This window comes from Zootoca vivipara, chromosome 8 (assembly GCF_965207765.1).
Source record: "Zootoca vivipara chromosome 8, rZooViv2.hap1.1, whole genome shotgun sequence".
Taxonomy (NCBI): domain Eukaryota; kingdom Metazoa; phylum Chordata; class Lepidosauria; order Squamata; family Lacertidae; genus Zootoca; species Zootoca vivipara.
This window is the reverse complement of record NC_142591.1, coordinates 63,434,096-63,459,823: the sequence shown is the minus strand read 5'-3', so window position 1 is coordinate 63,459,823 and position 25,728 is coordinate 63,434,096. Positions and strand designations below refer to the sequence as shown.

At 42.8% G+C, this 25,728-nt stretch overlaps 1 long non-coding RNA gene across 2 annotated transcripts; it reads right to left on the bottom strand.

Annotated features, from left to right (window-relative positions):
* Positions 1-6,092: 6,092 nt before the first annotated feature.
* On the bottom strand, positions 6,093-24,697 carry LOC148684875 (uncharacterized). 2 transcript variants are annotated; one of them, XR_015951542.1, is made up of 4 exons: positions 24,589-24,697; positions 23,782-23,913; positions 9,851-10,084; positions 6,093-8,238 (listed from the first exon to the last, which is right to left on the bottom strand). It is a non-coding gene; the product is annotated as an uncharacterized LOC148684875 (long non-coding RNA). The 2 variants fall into 2 exon arrangements; XR_015951543.1 differs by having other exon boundaries at positions 23,782-23,909.
* Positions 24,698-25,728: the final 1,031 nt, after the last annotated feature.

The following is a 25,728-nucleotide window of genomic DNA, read 5'->3' as shown; positions in this document are numbered from 1 at the left end:
CTTTGAAACAGTAATGAAGTCTAAGCCCAGCTTCCTTGAAATCTGTGAGGAAGCCATGACTTCAAGAAGAAGGGGCTTCTGTTCTGTGCTCATAAGCCCTAACAAGGAACGGTCCACTATATTACGGAACTACAATTCTAAGTCTTCCTCTGAAGATGCCACATTGTTTAACCTGTTCAATAAGTCCTGTTTTAATTTCATAATGTAGGTGAATCCTGAGGCCCACCCACCCACAACCGTTACCATGGTCTCTAACTGGATGGATAAAAGCACCTTGAAGCATTTTTCAAAATGCTGGCTGGTTCCTATTAATAGGGAATTGACTAGTATTCTATTCAGTGTGTTTGGGGTTAATATTTACAGTGTGTCACTGGGGTGTGCAAGCCAAACTGCAAAACGTGAATAAAGGCTTCATGGAGAGAGGTACAGTGGAACCTCGGTTTATGAACACCTCGGTTTACGAATTTTCGGTTTGCGAACGCCGCGGACCCATCTGGAACGGATTAATTCACTTTCCATTACTTTCAATGGGAAAGTTCGCTTCAGTTTATGAACGCTTCAGTTTATGAACAGACCTCTGGAACCAATTGTGTTCATAAACCGAGGTACCACTGTATAAGGAGGAATTAAGGACCTTCACGGCCCCATCTTCTCTGTCATTCCACCCTCAGATAAGAAGGATTGCTTTGTTTATACATCTAGCTCCGTTTTTGAAACTGAAGTTTGGCTAAAGCTGTAAACTCCAAAGGAAACAGGAGACTGTTGCTTTTTCAAAATCTCTTCTAATGTAAACGCTTCTGCTTGCAAAAATCTGATGAAATGTTGCTTTTTAAAACAAACTGTCAAATGCGTGGCAAGCATCCTTAGCAATTTGCTGGTGGGGAGGAATCCATGACACATAAAGTATTTAGGGCTGGGTTCTCACATAAGAAAAGTCCCGCTAGATCAGGGCAAAGGCATCCTGTTCTCACAGTTGGGAGAAGCCGTTGCTTTCTCCCAAAGAATTCTGGGAGCTGTAGTTTGTTAAGGCTGAGAGTTCTTATTCCCCTCCCAGGGGCCACAATTCTCAGAGTGGCTTAATCATCAAGCCCTCTTCATATGGAACTCTGAAAATTGTGGCTCTGTGATCATTCTCATCCCTGGAAAAGATCTCAGGCCTGAGAGCTTAGACAATCATCAGCAGTCAGAGTAGCAGACTAGAGGGTTGCTGCACATATTAAACAGCTACGTTTCAGATGTGGTCTGTTGCACTATTCTGCAAGCTGACATAATGGGCAAAGCACCAATCCTGCCCAGCTGGCTAGGGCAATATGAGCTTACAAGTTTTGGCATCAAAAAACATTTTGAACAGCTTCATGCTTCTATCTTTACATCTGTTTTTCTCTTCCTTTTGGATGTCACTCTTGGAACATCAAAAGGAGCCTCACAAGAGCCAATGAGAAATCATTTGAATGCTAATTTAATATATTTTGTTTCTGGCTGGATTTACTTAAGGAAATGAATGCAGGACTTATACAACAGGAAGAGTTTTGAATTGGATGATGCACAGCAGTGATTCATTTGTGCTCCCTGAAATGTAAAAGAAACCTTCTGGACTTCATAATCGTTATTGCTGGTAAATACCAATGCAAAATGATGAAGGGCATTTTCACCGACCCCCCCCTCTCCCCCTTTCCTGAATGAAACTTTTATTATAACAGCAGACATATTTTCAAGGGGCATATCCTTGCCAGCTTTCTTTCTTCCTGGCAACTGAAAATTCACTCTCCGGAGCTGCAGCAGCTATGGACACAGAGCAAAATGTGCTGTGCCAGTCCAGTCAAAAGGATACATACCACATGATGTGTGACAGTGAAACAAGACCAGACTTAAGAACAAAATAAGATTCCTGCTGGATCAAGCCAAGTGACCCATTTGGTCCATTCTGCTCTCACAGTGGCCAGCCAGAGGCCTGTGGGAAGCTTTGAAGCTTAACAGCACTCTCCCCAATTGTGAATCACAGCAAGTGGTATTCAGAAGTATACTCCCCCTGACCCTGGAGATGGGACATAACTATCATAGCCAGTAGCCACCAGAAATGGCTCACCAGGTGGGATGCAGCAGCTATGCTAGCTTTGCAGCAGGTCGGTCAGAGAGCAATATTTGATTTCTGTCTGAATCCAAGGCTGTGGCTATGGGAGAAGCAAGACCATCTCAGGAAATGGATGGAGTATGCAGACACATTCAACTGCCTAAAGGTGTCCGAGTCACCCAGGAGATTGCAGCTGCAGAGATAAGAAAAGAAGAGTCATTCCATCGTCCAGAGAGGTCACTTCCTGGTTCGCATGGAGAAGCCGTTTTCAACGGAGCCCAGCAATGGAAGCACACAGGTGTATTGAGGCAGCATCAGGGGTTGAAATATTGCGCCCCTAACAGCTCCAGATTTTTAGAAGACATCTGAAGGCAGCCCTGTTTAGGGAGGCTTTTAATGTTTAATAGATTATTTTATTTCATTTTTCTGTTGGAAGCCGGCCAGAGTAATAAATTATTATTATTATTATTATTATTATTATTATTATTATTATTATTATTATGCCCCTGGTTTTTTGTGGGGAAAGCATTGTGGCAAAAAAGTGGCTTGCAACGGCACCCACCAAAGAGGATGAGTGGACTTCTGCAGTTGTACCTGCAGTGATGGTTGGCAACATGACTAACAGACAAAATGACTCCTCCCTTTCGGAGTTCCTGAGGAATGCCTAGTCAACTCAGAGCACAGCTTGAAAACTACTGATCTCTCATACCACCTTTAACTCTCCCTAAATAATATACAGTACTGCCTTTCTCTGCCCTACAGAAGAACAGTGAATCAAGGAAACGTCTTTAAGCTACTTGACTCCTTAATTTAAGAATTTCTCCACAGGAATTCCATAACCAGCAAATGTTCTACCTGTACTCCTCATGGCTTCTGTCCTTAAACAAACCCCCCATATTTTGGAGTTTTCCTACTGGTACAATTCCCAGTAACTGGTTTGAAGGAGTGTCATCAGGAATAAAACTAAGAGATCATTTTTGTTGGAAGTTTAGCTAGTTCGGAAATAGCTACTGAAAAAGCAGACTTGGAAGTTGGAGGACATTTTTCTACATATCGTCTAAGACAGGCACCCCCAAACTGCGGCCCTCCAGATGTTTTGGCCCACAACTCCCATGATCCCTAGCTAGCAGGACCAGTGGTTGGGGAAGATGAGAATTGTAGTCCAAAACATCTGCAGGGCCGAAGTTTGGGGTGCCTGGTCTAAGAGGTTAGAAACATGTCAATCTTTTTTGCTTTATAGAAAATTGTGGTTTTGCAACTACCCATATTTTTGCATAGAGCTCACTAAAAATGTAATAAAGGGATCCTTATATTATCAGTCAGACAAATGTCTGCACAATGTACATTCACGTCACAGCACATTTATTTTATTAATCCCCTTCCATTTATCATGATGGGGGAGGGGAAGAAACATCACTAGCAAAATGTTAACAAAAATATGACAAAGTGCTAGTTATATAAGAGGCAAAAATAATTTCCAAAACCCTACACAGAATGTTTTTCTTTCCAAATTATAATTTACAGTCTGAATGGATTATATATCACAAAGAGATAGTATAATCCAGAACAGGTCTATTTCCCCCGCCAAATAAAAAGCTTTCAATTGTGGCTGAAAAGGTCATTGATCTAGAATTGTTGTTCATACTCTGCAGAAATGTGCTGTTTCTCGTCTCTTACATAATCTCTGGAATACTTGAAAACATATTAAAATGATAGCTATTGTCTGCTTTTATGCACAGCAGGAAGAAATAAGACTGGACCATTTCTGTTCTGAAAGAGATCTTACTGGCAAAAAAATAAAACAAAATGTTGACTTGGAAAGTAACAACAACCCTAGTTTGTCCAAAATATAGTCTCCTGTTGAACTGAGGTCCCGTGGAAATCAATGGGGCAAATTTGTCATGACACTCATCTCCCTTTGGTTTCAATGGGAACTAGGTTCATTTAACGTCCTGTCTGGATCCAAGCCATATTCAATATATGAAATCATTTGCATATTTTTGTCATTACCAGATACAAGTTGTGTTTGACCAAACACTGACATTTCAGATTAGCTTGAAGACAGTTGCTGGTATCTGTGGAAGAAGAGGTATTTTTACGTGTGTTAAAATGTCAGCGTTAGTCAGGTGCCATCTCTATTGTCTTTTTGGTGCCTCCTGAAGACAAGCCCAAGCTGAGGTCTTTCCAAGTCTACATCAACACTTGAAATGTATTTAAGATTTTTTATTGTTTCATTTGTTGTTTGCCACCCTGTGCTCTTTTGAGAGAAAGGGCAGGATATAAATGCTAGCCTTATTATTAAGAATAAACCCAGACCATCGAACGTCTTCTGGGCATTCTGTCAGAAGAAGCCCTCGGAGATTGGGGTGGGATGTAGAGAGGAACTGATGTTTGAGGTACCACCTCATTCGTCCTCCCTCAAGTTTCCCCACATACTCTGGGACCACTCATGTAGGCCGACAAACAACACCTCAAACTGTACCTAGAAGGCAGCAGGAAGCCAGTGCAGATACGGAGGCATTTGCATAATATTGTCCCCCTGGTGTTCTGCCCTTTCAAAATGTTATATTGTACTGTTTGAACAGATGATATCCTCAGACTTTATATTCCAGTAAGAGGAAGTTTGCTTACCTCGTGGGTTTATTCATATTCTCTCCCCCCCTTGGGTCATACAAGATCATTCTCATTAGCATTGTTCTGATCTCAGATAATTCTGGGAATGATCCCAAGTTTTAGCTTGCTGACAAAATTTACCAGCTCCATTTAATATCCTAGAATGTGGGCATGCTGAGCACAAGTTCTGCTCACCAAAGATTTATATTTCAGACAAGGGAAGAGTCTTGCCAGGATGCTGTCAGGCAAAGTCCTTGAGAAAGATTTCCAAGTACCATGGGGGTGGGGTGCATTAATGTTAACATGTCAATATTGCCTTAAAGCAGAAGTGGGGAGCCTCAGGTCGGGAGACCAAACAGGGTCCTTCAGACCACTTTTTCCAGACCTTGGGACCACCATGGCTGTCCTCCCTTTTCTCCAGACCACAACCCTCACTGGCCATGCTCCACACCCTACTCAAGCACTTTTGCCTGGCTGGCATATGTCCTTGAACTGTGAACATGCCTTTTGGTTGTCTTCATGGAGGATTGAGAGATCTGCAAGTGTAAGGCATACACCTTATACTTTAGGGCTGCTTCTGAAGACAGTTCTTCAGCTGGTGCAAAATTTGGCAGTGTGGTGTAGTGGTTAAGAGTGGTAGTCTCATAATCTGGTGAACCGGGTTCGCGTCCCCGCTCCTCCACATGCAGCTGCTGGGTGACCTTGGCCTAGTCACACTTCTTTGAAGTCTCTCAGCCTCACTCACCTCACAGAGTGTTTGTTGTGGGGGAGGAAGGGAAAGGAGAATGTTAGCCGCTTTGAGACTCCTTCGGGTAGTGATAAAGCGGGATATCAAATCCAAGCTGCTCCTCCTCCTCCTCCTCTTCTTCTACCGGGGCAAGGCAGTTTGAGCATATTACACCTATCCTGGTCAGACTGCATTGGCTGCCAATTAGTTTCCAATTAGAAGTACTGGCTTTGACCTATAAAGTTTTAAATACCTCCGGACCGCAATACCTCAGAGACCGCCTCTCTCCGTATGAACCTACCTGGACCCTGAGAACATCCACTGAGGCCCTTCTTCATGTGCCTCCTCCACGAGAGATCTGGAGGGTGGCAACACGATAACTGCCACAGGTGGTGAGGGGCTGGTGTGTGCGCCATATGACTAGTCCTCTGGTCCCTAAGCTAGCCTGTTGCCTTCAGGTGGGGTGGAGGACACATACACTGCTCCCCCCAGTGTATAAGTAAGGTTCAGCTTCCAGTCTGGCTGGCTTTTAAAGATGGGATGGAGAGAGGAGTCATTTTGCCCTTCAACACAGGCCACATAATGTCTTGGGCTGGCTCTGAGTGTCTGTCACAGCTCATCCCCAGAGATTTCTGGATCTTACACAGAGGTGTGTGAATTACTGCACTGACCTCATCTGAATGAATTCTATTCATTTATTCCGTTTTTAGATCTATCTTTTAGCTCGCAGGAGGGTTCACGTGCTGCTCACAAAGCCATAATAAAAAACAGCTTAATGACCAACATAATAAAGCATTCATTCAAAACCAACCAATGAAAAAAAGCAAAACAAACCAGACCAAAATAATTAAGAGTCAGCAGTAAAGTTTCCAGACCGAATCCAGCAGCGGGCAATGAAAACGCAGGACATCATCTGTCCTCCTCCCATGCAATTAATAATGTTTTGTGGGATACATAAAAGGGGATCCCAGAGTGGATGCAGCAACATCCTGTCTCCATCTGTCACATGCGTTCTTGATATCATGCTGTCACCTTTAAGGACTATCTCAACAAAGTGGCTGGGGAATGCTTTGAGCTGCTTGCCTCAATGCACCCTAAGTACGGGTGTAATGTGAATCACATGAAAGGAGCCGTTCATCTTTCACTAATAGTGACTTCTTCCCCTGCCACTCTGGCAGCAGTGGCTCGTGGGACAATCTTGTGGAGGCCGCTAGCATCTGTTGTTGAGCACCATTATACATATGGGTTGTGTGCCGATTTCCCAATGGAAGGGGGTGCCTGCAGCACGCCCGAGCCACGTGTCTCTCCTGGGAGTGACGTGGTGGCTTGGGCGCCCGCAGGCTCCACACTGCCCCCAATGGTTCACCCGCCACCTCCCCCTCAGCTGTAGGGTGGCTGAGTGGGAGGAAGCAGGCAGACTCTTCGGAGGCCCTGTGAAGCGTCCTGTCTTGGCTTGCCCTGCCCTGTGGGCAGCTGGCCCTGCCCCGGGTGCAGGGCACGCGTGTAGCCCCAGGCACCCAAACGGCTTGCTCTGCCACTGATTAGATGGCAGAGGAGACATGAAGGCTCAGCACCATGGCTATTAATGGGCTAGCATGGTCCAGCACAAGTTATTGATATCATGGTCCGTGGCCAAGCTGGATGCTACTAGCTTCCTAGTAGTGGCACACCTGCACTGTGCTGAATGGACAGCCTCCATGCCACCTCCATTGCCTCACACAACACCCTTCAGGAAAAGCACCCATCTCTGTCCAGATGTAATGGTGCTCAGGAGCGCTCACTAGCTGGTAGGAGCAAATCACATCGCATGAGCTGACGCTGCACTCTGCTCATGTTTCTATCCAGGATAGCAACAAAGAAAATGGGTGTGTACCAAGTCAAACCATGGGTCCATCTCATGGCCATTGGCTGGAGGTTTTCAGACGTGGGTCTTTTCCAGTCCCACTTGGAGATGTTGGGGATCCAGAATTAGAAACATTGCAAGGGGGAGAATAATGCAGCACTTTGCCCCTTAAATGTTGTCCTTTACCCTGACTGGGTAACCCTAAGGTGATAAGCATCATTGGCTCTGCTCATTCAATCCCCAGCTACAAACCATGTCAGAATGGTATTCGGGTGGGGACACAGGGAAGTGCTTCAATACTGCCACCATTATCAGATGACTTTCCCACTAAGTCCTTGTAAGATTTGTGATTTCACTGTGAAATGGTGAGAAATGTAAACTACTCATCTGACTTCAGTGAAGACTTTCTACCACTTTTCGTGCTTGGTAATTTCTAATTTAGGAGTACTCTCTATACCAATGAATTAATGCCATGCACTGAGGCAGTTGAGTGTTGAATTGCACCACTCCAGACTGTGGGAGAGGTGTCATATATTTGAATTCTCCTCCTCTTAATTAATTAAAAACAACAACCACCATTCCTGCATCTAGAAAACTAGCATTTTAGACTGTAAGCGGAAAAGGTGTCATGTATTTGAATGCTCCTCACAATTGGAGCACTCGCAGGCAAGTGTTTCCCAATTGCTGGTGTTTATACCAAATTTTTAAAAATTTGCCTTGAGACAGTCTTTAAACCTCTTTTTGTTGACCACCAGCATTACGCTTTCCATTTTTATGTTCGGAATAGAGTAGTTGCTTTGGAAGATGATCATCAGGCATCCGCACAACATGACCAGTCCAACGAAGCTGATGTTGAAGAATCATTGCTTCAACACTGGTGATCTTTGCTTCTTGTCCCCACTATGGAAGGACGTGTGAATCCAGAATCCAGTCACTTACTGACTCATTGTTAAAACCGTGTTCATGGAAGACAATCTTACTCAGCTATAAGTGATCGACAAAGAGAAGAAGAGAACATAAATAAAAATACCGGTAATACTTTCCTGCACTTCAGACTGTGGGAGAGGTGCTATGCACCTGAATGCTCCTCATGTTAATATAATAATAGACATTATTGATAGTTCCCTGCAGCTAGTAAATGAGCACTTTGGGGAAAAGATTTAGCAAAGCCATCTCCCTGATAAACTAGTGTAGTCCATAAAGGGAGCTTTTTACATGGCAAACATCTTCAAAAATAGGACATCCCAGTTTCAGCCTGAAGTTGTATGATCCAACATTTTGCTACCTCCGTCAATTATTAGCCAATAACTTTTACGAGAGGAAGCAGGGATGAGGGAGAAAGAGAGGTATCCTGCGTCAACGAAAACAGTTATCAGAAGGCAAATTCGGTCCTGTGGGTTGTTAATGAAGTGCGAATGACAGAGCTGCTTGTTTTGGAAACCCGACTTCTGGCGTAGAAGTCACAGCAGGGAACGATAACCAGGCCGTAAACTAGAATAAATGCCAGCATTTCTAAAGGACGTTCATATCAAATTTCCCATTTGCTCTCTGTTGTCTGCAGCTAGAAGAGTCTGGGCAATGGTTTTGTCAGTGAACTGGGGATGCTCCCATACAATCTCTTCCTCTTGCTTGCCTACCAAAATAAGGGTCAGCTGAAGAAACAGACGTAGGATGAAGAAAAGGGAGCCAAGTGGCTCGTGACAGCAGGGCCCTATAAAAGGGAATTAAGAAGCATAATTGAGAGTTCAGGAGAGCAAGGAGTGCTGGATTTGGAGAACTTTTGGCACCGTCGTGGAGGACTGGTGCCCTCTGAGCGAACAATTGTCTGAGTTCCACAGCCAGGCTCAAAGACAACTCTCTCTCCAGAACGCAAACAAAAGTCCTGGCACTCAAACCTTTGGAGCCAGTTTTCTATTACACCGTTAAATATCATTACCGCTCTTCTGTAATGTGTTTCTGTACCTGGTTTTCGCAAGCTGTGTAGGCAAAATCTGTATCCATTCTCCAGAAGGAAAGACTTGCTGTGTTTATATACCTTTAAAGCACACTCAAAGCACATTCTTTCCCTCAAAGAATTCTGTCAGGTATTCTAGGCCTCAAACACCAGTGACAGGGCTGCTCTAGAGTAAGTGCCGCAATATGTACAACAGCCCAAGGTGGGCAGGTCTGGTCATTTCAATGGGTCTACTCTGAGTAGGGCTAGCACTGGATGCAGCCCTCTGCCTGAGATCCTGGGGGGCAGCGCATAGTTAAACTATAGAACTTGCTCCCACAGGAAGCGGCAACTTGGATGGTTTTAAGAACTGGACAAATTCATGGAGGTTAGAGGTATCAGTCACTGCTACCCATTACAGCTAGGCTTTGCCTCCATATTTGTATGGCAGTAATAATTCTGCCTCTCCCCAGCTGCCCTGGCTCAGAGGTGCTCAGAAATGGCACTGAAAGAGGGCTGTGGACGGTTGGCAGGGAGGTGGCTGCCCAAGAGAAGGAGGGAGGGAGGCAGGCACCAATTTACAGAAAATATTGGGGGACCTGCCCCCCTAAATATTTTATTGGGAGCTGAAGGGACCCATAGAGTTGGCACCTAGGTGCTCACCTATTTTGGATGAAAGCTGTTGGGCCCTTTGGAAACAACATCTGCTGGGTAGAAGACAACAACGTCTTGGCTTCTGATTCTGGCCTTGATGTATGTTAGGTCTCTCAATAGCTGTCTGGTTGTGCATAAATCAGCAGACAGAAAGCACAGAGTGGTACGATGAGCCGCAGTTCAAAAGATGAGCAGACAAGTTTCTCAAGGTGCACAGGAACGCATGACCTTGCTGAGGCAGGTCTGGGAAGATAAAAGCATGTCTTTGGTTGCATCGTAGCCTTCTGCTGCACACAATTTCACACACTGAAATCTCTTGTTAACCATTGTTTTGGAACTGTTGCCTGGAAACCGCAAGGGTCTGGCTTCAACCAGGCCAGTTAATTTGACATTAAACCTTAAAAACCCCAGATGCACGCCAGTGTTGAGACAGGATTCCTAGATGGAAACCATAGCATTGGTAGACAGCGGCATTAAATTGAGGCTGAAGGCACAAACACTTTGGCATCTTGTCCTCCCTAACCACTTTTTTATTGCACACTGGCAAAGACCCAAGCATCATTAAAAGCAAGTGTTGATGCTTTATATGTACAAATACATTTGCAAGTCGCCGTGTGCAGTCAGACCCAAGAGATCTCCTCACAGCTGGAGGGATCTAGGGACATGACAAAGGCAAAGAACAGTATGATGGTGTGGATAACTTGCCCTCTCGGATAGACCTATTCCCATCCTATAAAGCATAATTGGGTGTGCTGGTTGTGGAAGGAGATTCTGTTACGTGCAAAGCAGAGCAGCTGGTGATCAGGCTATAAAGTATTTTTTCCAGTTTAATCCGAAACAAAAACCTACAACAGAAGTAAATTCTGAGATTGAAATGGACTTTGAATGGGCTGTGAAATGTGTGTGCTCATTTCCGCATTACTACTGATCTACTAAATCGGCAGCTTCTGCCAAAATTATGTCACAGGCCACCCCAATCTCTGACCGGTGCAAGATTCCAGGGGTTCCAGGCGCTCACCAAGGGTTCGTGTTTCCTTTTGGAATGAGACACAGTGGCAACTGTGGTGTCTTTGTGATATATGGCTTATTTACACAAACATAGACAACCTGAGCCAGCGATGGAGGGGGTCACAGCATTAACAAGACAGTCTTACTTCTCCCATAGCCACAACCCTTGATGCCAGCAGAAATTAGGCCTCTCTCTCTCTCTCTCTCCCCCCCCTGTCTTTCCAGCCTGCAGCTTTTGCTTCCAGCATCTAGCTCACATAACTATTTATTCTGGCCTTTTATCTTTCTAACTACCTGAGAGCTGAGAGAGAGACACCCATTTGCCATCTCGCACAGACCCACTTCCTTTGTTCCCCTTAATGCCCCATCACCTCACAAAGAAGCTAGCTGGGCTATTTAAAGAATTAGAATGGGGCCCAGGCATTCAACCTGTCCCCCGCCCCCACAACTCACAATACTTAGAATGTGAATTTCAGCATAAGACTCATATGATTTGGAACCCAAGTGCAGAATGAGAGCCCATTAAATCCTGAGATTCTAGGATTAAGCACCTAATTCTAATTGATATAAAGGAAAGAGGGGGCTTCACACTACCTGATTTGAAATTATATTATGAGGCAGCCTGTTTCACTTGGCTGAAGGAGCGGTGCAATTTACAGGATATGGACCTCTTAGATTTGGAAGGATTCGACAACCGCTGGGAACAGCATGCTTATCTAATTTATGATAAGGCAAAAATTCACAGAGACTTTACAAACCATATTATCAGGAGATCACTATTCAAAATATGGGAGAAATACAAAAACCTCTTGGAGCCCAAAATCCCATGGTGGACGTCCCTATCAGAGGTCTCTGAGGTGAAGAAGAAAAATATGTTGGAATTTTGGCCAACATACAAAATGCTCCTAAAAGAAGAAGAGAATCAATTAAAACTCAAGAGTTTTGACAATATTAGATAGATGATTACAGATTGGTTCCAGTATTATCAAGTGTTTGAGAAATTTAAATTAGATAAACGAAAGGGCTTCTCCAGCGAAATCTCCAGATTTGAATCCGAGGTATTAAATTCAAAATCTAAAACCCTCTCCAAAGCATACCAACTCCTCCTTGACTGGGAAGTCAAGGAGGAGGAGGACATTGCATCAATGATAAAGTGGTCACAAGACTTTGGATACACTATATCAATGTCCCAATGGGAAAATCTCTGGAAGAACAATTGGAAATTTACTACATGTTATGCCATTAGGGAGAACTTCCTAAAAACGCACCACCGGTGGTATCTAACACATCAGAAACTAGCCAAAACGTATAAAGGTGTAAAAAGTAACACTTGGAGATGTGGAGTACAACCAGGATCCTTCTATCATGTATGGAGGCAATGCAATAAAATCAAGATGTTCTGGGAGGATATCCATTCAGAACTCGAAAAGATGTTAAGAATCTCCATTAACATTAGGACTTCAAAACATTAGCTGTCAAAAGCTGTCAAACTGTCAAAAGACCGGGTGGATTAATTGCATTGCTGTGAACAGTAAAAATTGTTTGAAAACGTGATAGAACTATTTAAATTGGAAGTAAGAATGGATTTGGGACTGAGTTAAGAACTAAGGAAAAGAATAGTCAAAATGGAGTCGATCGTCTGAGAAAGGAATTTTCCAGTACCCATTGTTCCCTACCCCCTGTTTATCTGCGGTTACGAGAAGTATGAAAACAAAGCTTTCTCGAGCCTTCCAGGAGACTGTGCTGAACTACTTGCTGTCATGGGAAGACTTTTACAAGGAACGGCAACATCCCAACTTACCACCAGTCGAGATTGAAGTCCAAGTCCAGGACTTAGAGGATAACTTAAATTTGGAGACTGCAGATTTTGAGACTGTGTGTGAGGAGAAACAATTGGATGAAAGTACTGAAGAGGACTTGGACTATGACAAATTTGTTTGGGATGAAGCAAAATATGGTTTCCAAAAGGAAGAAATACAAGCAGAACAAGAAGATGAGAGACAAAGGGACTTAAAGATTACAGGAATTGAAGATCCTGGAGGGGTTAAAATGTGGAGTGGTGTTTTTGAAGGATGGGAAGGACAGGGGCAGGGGGGGGGCAAAGGTCTGGAGATGGATTTGGGAAAGAATGGGTGTGGGGTAAAAATTCTAGTTAAAAGGTATTGTTTTGGTTTCTGAAAGACGGTTTTCGAAATCTTGGCTTGACAATGGAAATGCTGAACCAATTGGGGGAAAAAGACTTAGGGAGAGGAGATGGAATGTAAAAAAGAAAGGGGAAAAAAAGTTATGTTTCCTTAAGGGAGTTTAAGAACGGTTTGGGAAAGAACTTTTAAGTTACTGTAAATGTTTGTAAGTTAGGTGAGATGTTTTAGGCAGAAAGCTGCCTACCCCCCTCTCCCTACTCTGAGGCACTCAGTGGCAGGGGGTGCCCAGATGGGTGAGGAGGAAATGGAACCTTGGAAGTGCTGTGCCCTGCAGGTTCCTCTTGTGGCAGGAGGGGACCTGTGGGAGGGCAGCATGAAAAAGGAGGAGGATTGAGTTAATATTATAAGATTAAGATTTGAAACTGAGTTGGAAAATTCGCCACAAGTAATTAGAACATGTTGGGAAAACCATGAGGAAGACTACCGAGGGAGTCGCAATTAAGATGTTAAAATAATAAGAACTGGGAAGTTTGAACTTTTCCCAATTTTTCTTTTGTTTTTTTTTGTCTCTCTTTTTTTTCTATGTGTTGTAGGTTTGCAAGTATGATTATGAAAGAGTTGGGGGATGCAAATCCCCATAACTCCTTCCTCCCTGTTCTCTCAGTGGCAGGGGGGGATATGGGGGGAGGAGGGAGGGGGGAAGCAGAACTCAATTCATAATTGGACCCCTTTGATTCTTAAAGCGCACGGGTCCCACTGGTGGCAGAAGTGGACCGGTGTGTGGAGGGAAAAAGAAGGGACAGTGTTATATTATAGGTTTTGTTTGTGTCTGTCTTGTTTGAAAATCAATAAAAATCTTTTTTTTTAAAAAAAAGAATCTCCATTAACATTAAGCCAGAGGCATATTTATTGGGTGTTATCAATATGGATTTTCCTTAAAAATTCAATGATATTTTTCCCTACACAACGGTGGCAGCGAGGGTCCTTATAGCTACAATGTGGAAAAGTGAAAAAGTCCCCTCAAAACAGGAGTGGGTCCAAAAAATGATTGATTATGCTGAATTAGATAGCCTATCCGAAAAACGAAAGAACAAACCAAGGAAAGAATTCATTTCAAAATGGGAAGTATTTAAAACATATTTGAAAATTAATAATACTGACTTAAAATCCATAGCAGCTTTTCAATAATTCCAGTAATTCATTAGTTATACGATTTAACATATTTCAATGTAACTTGAGATGACAGTAATAACATGTATTGGCAGTTAAGAATGGTTTTGAATTATGGAGTAGATGGGAAGTTGGGTTAGAAAAGAATAGACCATTACAGTTTAAGCATTATGAAATTTATATTAATTCTCTATGTATGGCACATCTGATGGTATTTTTACTATGGTTATTTTGTTCTTTTTTGTTGTGTGTTGAGCAAATAAATAAAAAAATCCTGAGATTCTAGGCAATGACTTCTGTAGGAGCTGCAAGCATGCTGTCATGCTACCCATTAAATTCCTCAGATGCTAAAACCATTGTCCACAATCCATGTTTGAAGACTAATTATATTTATAAATCCAACTGCAATCATATTTTCAGCATGTGTTATTTTGCAGCTTTTCGCTTCACTCTGCAAACACTGTATGTTTCATATTCACATGAGCAAAAACAGTGAATATATGTTGGCTTACTTTTCTGCTAGAACTGACAACGATTCATTACTGGAGACATCTTGGTCCCCTCATTCTCCCCTGCTCCTTTTTCTTTTTAGCATTAGACCTTTCAGCTTATACTACTACTTTTTAATATATTTTTATCTTCCATCTGCTAGGTTTCTTTAGTTCTCTAACCACCCAGGTCCTTCCAACAGCAGAAATAATCTATTGAGGATTTGTTGGTTTGTTTTGGCTTGGCACTAAATTAACATTTATTCTCAGTTTCCATGTTGCCCCTGCAGGCAGCTAGTGCACAGGAGACATGACAGCTACCAATTACCACTCATCCAGTGAAGGTGCGGGCTTCCCAAGCCTGGGTGACACCCCCTTTGGCTTGCTGGCCATCTCCCCACCATCTCCCCAACTAGCCAATTGGCTGCTGGCTGGGGGGGGGGGCAGAGCGAGGGCCAGGTAGGGCAGGCTCCAGCTGACCTCTCTCCAGTCGGTCTTTGGAGTGTCACCAGCCATCCTTCCCTGTAACTTTAATGTGGTTTTCCTGAAGGCTAACCTTTCCTTCCTAGGTCTGCGGGCATTGCTACGGTCACACGATGGTTGATTTTTCCCAGAGCCGGGAAGGAATTTCCCCTGCTCTGCAGGTTTTGCCTTCCCCATAGCAATTGTCACAACTTTGGTGGTTTTAGGCCTATAGTCTCTCTTCGGAATGGGGGGGAGTTAGCATTATTATGCGGCAGCATTTGCAGGGCCCGTTAAAGGGTTGATTGTGGGAGTCACTGGCCCTGAGCGGTGGCGTAAGGTCAAACTCCCAACATTGGTGAAGTGGGGGCCTTGCTGTGTAAATTCACATTTTGCAATCTCCCCCACAACACCTGTCTGCCCTGCGTATCCTCAGACCAAAATGGGGCTGAGAGGGATGCCGTCCAATGGCTAAGCCAAGGTTTCCTACATCCGAAATCAATAAAGTTGTGGCCTATTTTAATCCCATACATCGTTGTCATGTCTCCTTATTTATGGGCTGGCTCCCGGGCCGGGGGGTTAGCACATGGGCTCGCCAAATGTGTGGGCCTGGCCCACTGCAATGTTCCACTGACATATTTAATTAGGTAGCATCTCTTCATCTCAATCATATGTAATAAGCTAACAGTTTGTGGACACAAAAACCAGCTCCGATATGCAATGTAATAAATAAATAAATGCAAAAATAAAACACATAAATAAAAGCAGTTTGTGTTAAGACAAAAGGTACGGGGAGAAGATCAAAATACCCTTTTACTATGCGGCATAGCTGCCAAGTTATCCCTTTTTTAAAGGGATTTTCCCTTATGCTGAATAGGCTTCCTCGCGAGAAAAGGGAAAACTTGGCAGCTATGACTATGCCCCTGGGCCTTGATCACAGATAGTTATTTGACTCCAACTCATGCATATAAATTAATGTTCCCTTTGTGCCAAAATGGTTAGCATTTGCCGCTCTCAAAAATGGAATTATATAGGGAAATTTAATCAATGCTGTACAAACAAAATAAGATAGCTAAAATAAAAATAAAAATGCAAAACCCAAACCCAGCTACCTCTTGATATATATAAAGCAAGACGGTATGAATGATTTCTGTAATCTTGCACTGGCTTTCAATTTAGCCTCAGAAGGCAATAAGTTGCCATGGAAAATATGAACCACTGGAATGCAGTTGTAATTCGGGCATTGACCTCAGAGCAATATGTTTCAGATAAGGATGCAATGAACAGAACACTTTGGGGATTACTCGAAGAAGATTAGAATAGTTAAAATCACAAGTTGCTAGGCTTTTACCTGTAATGGTAAAAAAATACATTTCCCCCCATGATATTTTTGACAATAGATTTATGGTCAATTTTAGACTGAGGAAGATAACTGCTCCCCACTCTACCCCTACCACTTCCCCATTCTATTAAAACAGGAAAACTTGTCGGAATATTATTAACTTTTGCGACAGTAATATATCAACTTTATGGGTAATGCGCTAAATTCAGTGTTTAAATCACATTATCTTTTTGAAGGTGAAATATGTTACTGCTTGGAGAAGTCAGTATCTGAGGGAATTCTCTTCCTTTCAATGTTAGTAAAATTCCTAGAATCTGTCTGGCACACCGAAGTCTTGTTAGGAAGGCACTGATATTCAGGATTTTTCTGAAGAGATTACAAGAAAAGCATTTCTTACTAGTAACAGAGAGTTTTTTGATGGCCTTTCATAGACTGTGGTTACATGTGAGATGTAAGGCTTTCCCTCCTGAGAGCAGTGTGTACAACAGCCCCCGTTTCCCCCAATATGGTGATATGTGTTTTATTTCTATTTAAATTATAGAAATCTTTTCTAAATTTGCACACACACATCTGCACACCCTTGTTGTTTAGTCGTTTAGTCGTGTCTGACTCTTCGTGACCCCATGGACCAGAGCACTCCAGGCACTCCTGTCTTCCACTGCCTCCCGCAGTTTGGCCAGACTCATGTTGGTGGCTTCGAGAACATCTCGTCCTCTATCGTCCCCTTCTCCTTGTGCCCTCCATCTTTCCCAACATCAGGGTCTTTTCCAGGCAGTCTTCTCTTCTCATGAACACCCTAGTACAGCTTTAAGCACATAGGCTTCTCTCCTTGCTTGAACCCAAAGCAAAACAGCCAAAGCCCTCACAGTCTTCCTGTTTATTCACAAAGGCTCACCAAGTATATTTCTTGCATTTTCTGGAAGCACAACACCGACTTGGTAACAGTTTTGTTGACACAGTGAGGAAAAAATAAGCTGGGGGAAAAAATAAGAACTTTTTTTGTTGTTGTTCCAAAAAACCTGAAGAATCTTCAGGCAGAATCCTAAATGCCTCTTAGTTGGTGGGGAAGTAGAAAAAGCTGTGTATCATTATCTGCAAACTGAAAATATTTACGAAACCTACCGTGAGAACAAATGATAGGTTAGAGGTAACACCAGCCAGTAATAGGCAACCTGTTATAAAAATTTATCAGCCTAGGCACAAAATTCTGCTTTAGTTGCTGAGGGGAAGCAGGCAAGGAGCAATTGAGTTTGCTCACCAGGGTGCCAAAGAGTTTTGCAATTGGTTGATCAAAAGCCACATCACCTTTTGGTGAAGTGACATGTTTCAAAGATGACTCATGTCAATTCCAGCCTTGTAACCCATCCAGCTAAGTGGAGCTCCCCCACCAAGATGGTGGCCCGTCAGGCGATAAAGAAATCTTCGGGATGCTCTGATTTCCTGTGATGGCTGAAAAAACAGGAGGGCTGTCAAATGCCTCACAGGCTATAAACTGTGGTTGCTGGGAGGCAATTGGCTCAGTAGATCACAAGTTGTGCAAGCTGCATTAGAAAGAAAAATGTTTGTTGATGGTGATGGGTTTTATTTTATTGGTTTTTATATAAGGGTGTAATGAAAATTAATGAAGTTTTCACACATGACTCTTAGAAGCATCTTGTGCTGTTTCCAGGTGGGACTACATACAGAAGAGAGACAATTTATTTGATTAATTCTTACATTTTCACCCCACCTTTCTTCCAGGGAGCTGAAGGTGGCATACATACTTCTTCTCCATTTTCATCTTCACGGCAACCATGCGAGATAAGCTATTTGTCTGTCTGTCTGTCTGTCTATATGTTTGTCTATCTATCCTCTATCTCTATTTTTAAATGTTTGGCGTTTTCATATGTTCTGACATATGCTGTGAGCCACCCAGAGTGGCTGGGAAAACCCAGGCAGATAGGCAGGGTATAAATAATAAAATTATTATCATCTTCTTCATCATCATCATCATTATCTATCTATCATCTATTTATCTATCTTTCAAACATATTACAGAAACAAACAAACATACTTCTATTTCACTGTATCTGAAGAAGTGTGCATGCACACGAAAGCTCATACCAAAATAAAAACTTAGTTGGTCTTTAAGGTGCTACTGAAGGAATTTTTTTATTTTACTTCGACCCAGACCAACACGGCTACCTACCTGTAACCAAACAAACATACTGTATCTCTCCCCCCCCCCCGAGATTGGGAGTCTATACCTGTTACTATAGTAGGCTTTCCCCATCCCTGCTCTAAACACTGAGCCACACTGCCTCTACCAGCTCATAAATGCAACTTTCAGGTTTGGAAAAAGAAAGGCTGGCTTTTCAGAGTAGATTTTACTATAAGGCAACAAATAACCCAGCTCCGCAGAGTTTATGCATTTGATCGTTTCTCATAATAACACCCAATGGCAGAAGGTCCATCATGCAACAAGCTCCAAGGCACTTACTTAAAAGGGCATTGGCAAGTAAGTCGCTTTTGATTTAACAGCTTGTCCACCTTAAAAACTGTTATGAGCTAGTTAAAAAACCAATCCGCAACATCCTGTGGAGTCTAAACAATGCCTCCCTTGCCAAAAAAATCTCCTGCTTCTATTAGATATGGGTACTTTTACTTCCTTAATGCTACACTCTTAAGCACGTTTACTTGGAACAGAAGTAAGCCCCATTGAGTCCTGTGGAGTTTATCCCTAGGTACATGGGCTTGGAATTGCAGCCTTAGGGGCTCTGACATCAGAGGCTGCATGCTTCTTACCAGAGCTGAAACATTTATTTATTTATATCAATTAATTGTTTCTGTGTCTGCAAAGAAAGTCCATTTGTAAGTTGTTTAAAACAGTTTAAAACAGTTTTCATGTTGTAACCTGTCCTGGTATCTTATAGCGAAGGGGATGAGTAATTAGATTAAGAATAAGAATAATATATAAGAAAGAAATGTAACTTTCTTTGATAACCCTTGGTAACTTTATAAACATTTCTGTTTATTTGGCCTATGTCATTAATGAGGGAGGGGGGCAGGGATAGTTTGTGTGCCCCCATATGTGCCATTATCCATTATTCTGAAGTTTACGTGTCAAGTATTAGGAGGCGGTGATCTCATTGCAATAAAAAAAAACCCCGAAACCTATATATTACAGACCAGCAAGGACCCCCAAAGCCTTCATGTATACATTCAGCCAAGCTGCATTGCTAAGAGATGACATGTTCCCCAGTTAGCAATCGCTTTTCTCCTGATTTTTAAAATGTTGTCATTATTTATTATTATTTTAACCCAGGGTAGTTTCCCTGCTATAAACATAGAGCATACACCAATCAAAGCTAGACCCCAAGCAGAAAAGCAGTGGGGGGGGGGGGGACTCCAAACACATGTTGTGACAGGACTTCACACAAACACTCTGGGTGCGATGGTGGATGCCAACAAATTCTTTGAAGAAGAGGGTTTACTTTGAAAGCAGTCCGTTCCCCTGTCTTAGGGCTGAATCTCATCACCGCTCAGCACACAGCTGGTTTTTGTTTTGTTCTTATTCAGCCTAGATTGCAGGGTTCACATGGCCAGAGGAATCTGATCTTTCTTTCTTTTTTAAAAAAAAATATACAGTGGTACTTCTGGTTACGAACTTAATTCATTTTGGAGGTCCGTTCTTAACCTGAAACCGTTCTTAACCACTTTAGCTAATGGGGCCTCCCGCCGCCGCTGCCACGCGATTTCTGTTCTCATCCTGAGGTAAAGTTCTTAACCTGAGGTACTACTTCTGGGTTAGTGCAGTCTTCCTGAAGTATTTGTAACTCAAGGTGTTTGTAACCCAAGGTACCACTGTAATACTTTTTATTGATTTTGCAATAATATACATTAAGTGAACACAAAATGAAAACATACAAAGAGGAAATGTAAACACCCCTTCCCTTGTCCACTCAGCAGAAGCCAAGTAGATATTCTTGTTCATATTCTATTGTACAATCATTCATTGTGCTCGTTGACTGTCCATTTTTGCCATTCCTTCAACGGGGGTCTTGTGTATAATATCTTCATAGTCTCCATCTCAGTGCAGGCCAACCAAAAAGTGACGAATTGCAATGATGGAACAATATCTTCTGCACATGCCTTGAAAAGTGAGCAAAATATATCCATTCCAGAAAAAAGGGCTGCTATGGAAGCACCCCTGGTGACTTTCCAAAGCTATCTAATGAGCTTCATGCCCAAGTTTGGATTTGAACCAGGCATTTCCCCAGTCCATATATCCAACTCTCTGTTCATAACTTTTTGCTATGGACTTAATCAATGAACAAAGAGAGAAGACCCCCTAACACCCCCCATCATTATTTTTCAATTTGGAAAGATTCAGGAAGAAGGCTTGGCAAATGTAAGCAGGGTAACAGCTCCAGACAGATGGCAGGCCAGGATAAAATGGAACAAATTAATCTCTGGGGCAGAGGCAGTTCCTTGATTTTTCTTACACCGCAGAAAAATGCTTAGATTGGCTACATTCCAGGCCAGCAACTGAGCAACACTTTGAACAAGCCATCCAGAAAGAGTTGATATGAGTATGTGTATCTCCTGCAGGCAAACAACCATTCTACTGGGAGTCTCACTTAAGTTAGACTCAGGGCCTTAATTCTGATTAGATTAAGGGTTAGGGTCCATATAAAAGAAGGGTAGCAAATTTCTAGAGGCAGGGAGAGTAAAACCAGAAAGAAAGAAAAATTGTGATTGAGACAAAGCAGGAAATACGGCATGCTATGTTTGAAAGCGGGACGCGGGTGGCGCTGTGGGGTAAACCAGAGAGCCTAGGGCTTGCTGATCAGAAGGTCGGCGGTTCGAATCCCCGCGACAGGGTGAGCTCCCGTTGCTTGGTCCCAGCTCCTGCCAACCTAGCAGTTTGAAAGAACGTCAAAGTGCAAGTAGGGAAGGTAAACGGTGTTTCCGTGTGCTGCTCTGGTTCGCCAGAAGCGGCTTTGTCACGCTGGCCACATGACCCAGAAGCTGTACGCCGGCTACCTCGGCCAATAACGTGAGATGAGCGCCGCAACTCCAGAGTCGGTCACGACTGGACCGAATGGTCAGCGTTCCCTTTACCTTTTTATGTTTGAAAGCAATCACACCAGATCAGCACTCAAATTATTTGGTAAGATGAACCGCCCTGGGCCTAAAATCTCTAGATGGAGAAGGAGATGCCTTTTAAAATACTGCTGATGTGTGTTGCTGGGGTTGTCATTCTTTAACTGTGGCTTCTAGGTGTTTCTAGGGGCGTCTAGGTTTTTTTTTTGAAACAAGGGACTCATGAAGTAAAATCTGGATGGAGGAGAAGTGGGTACATCTTGCCTCTAGTACACATATACGTCAGTGCATGCGTATAAACATTACTGTACATGCCATTTAGTAGCCAGGCAGTCCTTTCATATACTGTACTGCGGTGAGTTTTAATATGGAGGAGCTATAGCTGAGCAGCAAATTTCATGCTATGCACAAAGAAGGTCTCAGGTTCAATCCCCATCATCTCCAGTAAGGGCTGGGAAAGACCCGTCTCTTCACAGGGGAGAGCTGCTGCCAGTCAGTGTCTGGTCCAACGTAGTTTAAGGCAGCTTCCAATGTTCCTATTTTGAGCTGGTTAACAGTTGATAGGACGATGCTGTTTTTCTAGTGTGTCTCTAACCCAGGCACCTTCTTTGCATTTAAATTAGGGTAGGTAACACAAGTGTGGACTAAATAGAGTGAACAGCGGGCAGAGAAAAGTGTTAATTAATGCATAATAGTGGGACAGTTGTGTGTGCAGTAGACTGGCAGTGAGCTGTGGCATGAAAACAGAGGGCCTTGTTTTCGTCCGTGAAACCCCGATGACCGTGGGATGAGTGTGTATACACTGTGGAGGAAGCCTGTTTTATACCAACATCTGCTCTCCGAAACAACTGTCTCCGGGCCTTATAACATGATTGATTACGGAGCATCTGAAGTTGAAACCAACGCTGTGGAACTAGTCATACTGCTTATGCATTTGTTTGGCTTTTGCCCTCTGCCGGCTTACGTGATATTTTATTTTCCTTTGTGACAGGCCTACTCTGCTTGTGACCCCCAAGATAAACGTAGCCCAGCAGCCAGGGAGGGTGGCCTGCCAGTAGCTTGATGGCCCCCCCTTATCTTTACAGTTCCAGGAAGCAAAAAGTGGTTGACTGGTCTTCTAGGAGGCCACTAGACATGCTTGGTGGGCTGCAAGCAGCTAGCTAGGTTATTAATTGCTCGACATAGCAAGCTGAAAGGAACTAATCATGTTTACAGAGCTCAATGGGCCGTCCTATCTGTTATAAATAAACGTCCTGCCACAGACAAACTCATTATTAATTGTTCTGCACTTCAAATGAAATTGTTTGCTGATCAGATTATGCCTCTCGCCTGGATCTTCTCAATAACAAAGCTGCTGAGTTTCTTCTCTCTGGCTGGTTACATGCTGCCCTCTATCTGTCTTTTCCCTCCTCATTCACAGTGCTTTTGTTGTTGCTGTTTGGTAGAATTATTTCACAACAGATGTCGTGTACACATAGGGGAAACCTCTGCTCTTCATGGTCTCCCAGCCTGTGTAAATGCATAATACATGCATTTAAACACACACACATACACACGTATGATTATTTCATGCCTCCTGCTAAAATGGAACAGGTAAAGTGTGACCCTTATTTTAGATCAAAAAGCAAAAAGCCAGCAATTGGATGAAAATGTTGCCTCTTCCACCGGTCTGTGAATAATTCAGCCATTTCTCCCAAAGACAGAATTCTGGAAATGAACCAGCAACCTACAATGTCTGTTGGTTTAACACCATTAAGTTCCTTGGAAAGGCATTTTGCTGCAATATGCAACTAATTACACCAGGCGCATAGGCAAACTCAGCCCTCCAGATGTTTTGGCACTACAACACCCAGCATCCCTAGCTAACAGTTGTAGTCCCAAAACATCTGGAGGGGAGAGTTTGCCTATACCTGAATTACACAGAAGAATGCAGTTAGCTGATCTGTTTTTAATAGAAAAAAGCAGCAAGTAAGCTTTCTTATGATCAGTGCAAAGTCACAAGTAGTGAGCAAGCTTTTGTGTTCACCCAAACTCTTCTTCAGGCTAAATGTTCAGAAGAGTTTTGTCAAACACTTGCTAATTTGTGGCTGTTTAGTTGTTTTTTAAAATAGGTTTTGTCCTCCCACAATTTTTTTAAAAAATGAACAGTTATGACTCCCACCCCAGCACGTAAAACCCTGATACATTAAAAAGTCACTCTATCCCACGGTTACCCTTTGTGCTGTCACCCAATGGCCTTACATCAGCGTTCACTGTTCTTTGCCGATGACGTTGGCATCTCTGCGCATTTCTTCAGTTTGTTCAAGAGCTCATTTCAAAGCAAGTGATGGCTTGGTTTGTTGAGCTTCCTGGCAGTTCAGCTCCACCTGCTGGCTTATTGAATAAATGACAAGCGGTTGTTTATAATCTGCTATTCCAATGATACAGTCCTAGAAATCAATCAATCCAGAAAGTCACAAACTATGAACATCCAGAACGGTGGAAATGGAAAACTGGATGAATGAGAGACAAGAGGAATTGGACAGAAAATGAAATTTAAGGTCTACAAACATTTTGGAGTTGCAAATAATCTATCTTTACATTTATATACCTAACAAGGGAATAATAAATAGAATCATAGAACTGAAGAGATGGAAGGTACCCCCAAGGGTAATCTAGTCCAACCCCCTGTGATGCATCCAAGAAAGGTGAGTCCACCACATTCAGAGGGAGTCCTGTTCCACTGTTGAAGAGCTCTTACTTCCAGAAAGTTCTTCCTCAAGTTTGATTGGAATCTCCTTTTGTGTAACTTGAAGCCATTGGTTCGGGTCCTAGCCTCCGGAGCAGGAGAAAACAAGCTTTCTGCATCTTCCATGTGGCAGTCCTTCAGATATTTGCAGATGGCTATCATATCTCCTCTCACTCTCCTCTTTTCCAGGCTATACCTACCCAAGTAGATGGAGGGGCATCTAATACCAACCTTGTTGACTTCTTGTCACTTGCATCTCTTTGCCCAAGGCCATTGGGGGGGTGGGGGGGATTTGTATGTTTGAGAACTGTAATAATTACCTCAGTTCAAATCTGTCCCCTGTTGCTGGTTGACCTTGCGTATTTTAAGAACGCTTTGTGATCTATTAGATATAGTTTTCAGTCAGCTTCTTTTGGATGACCACCCTGGGACCAGTGGATGAATTGAAATGTTAGAAACAGCTCACTAACAAACAAGATGTGGTTAAGCTGGTACTGTTGCATTTGTGATTCCAGCAACGGACATCCAGAGGTTTTCTGCCTCCTACAGTTAATCAGGAGTGATGGGAGTTACAATTCAGCAGGACCTGGAAGCCCACAAGTTCACCATCCTAACATAAAATAATGTTATAAATAAATACAATATCCCCCCTTTATTCATTCTTATACATTTATTTACAGTTTATACATTCTTTTTTAAAAAAAGCTCACAAATTATCATAAATAAGAATAAAAATGTGCACCCCACTACCGATACCATTCCATTGCAACTATCCAACCTCCCAAAATTTCAACACTTCTTGCAATGGTTTGACCCCTTTCCGTTTTAACAGTACAAATTCTACAAACACCCTCCATATCTCCTCAAAATCATTTCTCCTGCATATTCCGTCTTACCTTAATGGCACGTGTTCATTTAGCATTAATTGCTATATCCCACACCTCTTTATGCCATTTTTTCATTTTATATTCTGCTTGCCCCTTCCACTTCCTAGCTATAATAATTTGTGCAGCTGTCAATAAATTTGTGAACAAGTCCTTCATAGCCTGTGAACCTTCCACCCCGCCGCTAATTGATAATAATTCCACCTCTGGACTTTTGGTCAGCTTTAACCCAGTGATTTCTGTTATCTCCTAAATACAATCAATTTAAGGGCTGGGTTGTTTCCACAGAATCTCCAAATGCTCAAGCGGATTCTAGAGCTGTGTGAGGAACCACCAAGAGCACCTCTTTTTCCTCCGCTCTTTAAACATTGTCAATACATAATCTGACACAAAGGGTGTTTGTTTGATGTATTAACACATTCCTCCACAGACTGACAATATTTGGAATGACTATTTTAGGCACTTGTATCATTCATGTCTTATATCATTCATGCCAATGCAAGGAGAGCAATAATCCCCCAAACCGACAGGTTTCTTAGCTCATGTCTGTTTCTATGGTGATGTTGCTAGGCAGCA